The sequence below is a fragment of the Adiantum capillus-veneris genome, chromosome 10, assembly GCF_014529385.1.
Source record: "Adiantum capillus-veneris isolate H3 chromosome 10, ASM1452938v2, whole genome shotgun sequence".
Classification (NCBI taxonomy): domain Eukaryota; kingdom Viridiplantae; phylum Streptophyta; class Polypodiopsida; order Polypodiales; family Pteridaceae; genus Adiantum; species Adiantum capillus-veneris.
The window spans coordinates 93,587,573-93,589,880 of NC_140940.1; the positions used below are offsets into that span (position 1 = coordinate 93,587,573).

The window sequence follows — 2,308 nt, forward strand, 5'->3', positions numbered from 1 at the left end:
TCTTAAATGGACTTTGAAAATTGAAATAATGCATTATAATTTCTACAGACTATCACTAAGCCAATGATGTTGTAAAATCTCAGCAAGATTTCAGGCTTGCCTTGAAAAAAATCAACAAAGTTTTAGTATAATTATCGATAAATGCTTCAAATTGTGATCTAAAAATCAAAATAGTTTTAAGTTTATTATTTGTCCCTATTTTCTTCCATTCAAAAGCATGTTTTTGACAAGCCCAACAATTTACAATGTGCAACAACCCTTTAAAACACTACATATACTACACCATGCATCTTAAGTTCTAAGTTCTAACAACTTAACAAGTAAAAAAAAAGAAACTAATCGACTCAGCAATGAGGGCCTGAGCAGTGGACCTATGAAACTGGTTGTCAGACTCAATGGAAGATGGGCAAAGGTGCTCTATCAAATCACGAACTTGTGAGGCTTCTTGGGATTATATACTCTGCATGGATTCAACTTTCATTTAGACGGTATAATCCTCTCATCAACAGTCACATTTTTCCCACAAGAGAAGTTCAATTGAAATGTTGCATTCAACCTTTCCTCTAATGGCAAGACTTGCCACAGCTTATGCTCTCACGTTCCTCTAAGAAGTGGCCTTTGAGAGTTATCTCTTACATGCAGTTTGCCCCATTTCCTCAGTTTGCCCCATTTCCTCAACATAATTTGGATAATGCATGACACCACAAGTTTCCCCTTTCCAATAATAATTTTTGTTTGGCATATACTGCAAAGCCATGCCAAGAGAAACACCAAGAAATTGTAGAAAATAGTGCATGTCAAGGTCATTCCACCTTCTTGTGGAGCCATACTTACATAAGACTTGTTCTTGCTTTTCCAATGCATATCTATTTGTCTCACCCACAATCATGTCAATCAAGTCTAACGCGAACAATGCTATAAAAAGTTGAATTTCTGTGAGCTCTCTTGGTACTTTTCCCAAGTTTGGACCTCCAATATCTACAAACGTGGGAAGCACTCTGAATGTACCATCAGGCTTGACATGCATCTTATCACCACTCTTCCATGAAGGCATAGTCACATTAGTCCAATCGGACTCATCATCACTGTCCCACAAGACCAGCCATTTGGCCTCCAAAAGCTTGTCCTCGCATTCATCTTTTTCTCCCATAGATCCATGCTCATCACAAGAATCACGTGCTTCATTCATACTTGATTTGCGACCTTTTGTAACAAGCATCTTTTGCACTTTTCCATGCCTTTTGAGAAGCTTGTAGCCCTTGCCACGAGCATGACTACTCTCTACATCGCCATTAGCATCATGAATTCTTCTTGCATGATTCCTCTCAACCTTTCTAGATGCATCATGAGAGTCCACATTCACATTATTAGCACGGCCATCAAAAAAAAAAAAGAGCATGTTGGGCCTTTGGCCGCCCTCTACCCACAATGACACACTTTGGAGGTCGACCTGTCTTACATGTTGTAGGAGGTGCACCAGACACTCCTAAAAGAGGCATAGTTGCAATAGAAGCAAATGTTGACAAGCAAGGGGCTTCCTTAGTCGTTCCTTCCACATGTGTAGACAATGCATGTATAGTAAGCGCATCATCCATATCGTCCATAACATGCATCAAATGGGAATGACCACAAGCCGTATTACAACTGCATCAAGGACAATAGGCATTTCTACACAAGGCAATACATTCACTCTGATTTTCCCTCTTTTGACATGAAAACAATTTGGCCAAGGAGAGATCATCATTGACATCAAATGCAGTATCATTACGCATATCGAGCATCATTTTCTCCTCAGATACAATGTACATGCGTATAAACTCCCATGACAACATGTAGGCAGTCTCATCACCATCGAAAATGCATTTGAACAATCCTTTGTGTGAGTTATAGGACACAATCTATCCCTTGTACTTCTTGGTCTCCCAATCAAGTGGGTGAGCTTCTTTTGCCCACTCAACATCGAATCCTGTGGAGGGTAGAGAAGCTCTCGTCTCTCTAAAGTGCAACAAAATGCATTGGAAGGCAGCCCTGTTAGCAAGGATGAGGTCGCAGTGGCATGGAGCAAAATTCGTGGGCGAGCGCGACACCCAGAGGGGGATTATCGAGCACTGTTTTGCCTGTGTGCGATGTTGCAGATTTTGGCCAGGTTTTTGATTTTGCTCAAGAAATGCAAATCAACATGATAAGGCTTTAGTTTCACTTACAATTCTTCTAATATCCAAAGATCTTGTGTGTTGGATTGCCATGGAGATCCAATGGCAGGCATCACTTTCAGCCCCAAGGTGAGAGTTCCATAGCCATGCAAGGT

At 40.7% G+C, this 2,308-nt stretch overlaps 1 pseudogene; it reads right to left on the reverse strand.

Annotated features, from left to right (window-relative positions):
- Positions 1-420: 420 nt before the first annotated feature.
- LOC147449256 (uncharacterized) lies at positions 421-1,781 on the reverse strand (annotated as a pseudogene).
- Between the last annotated feature and the right edge of the window lie 527 nt (positions 1,782-2,308).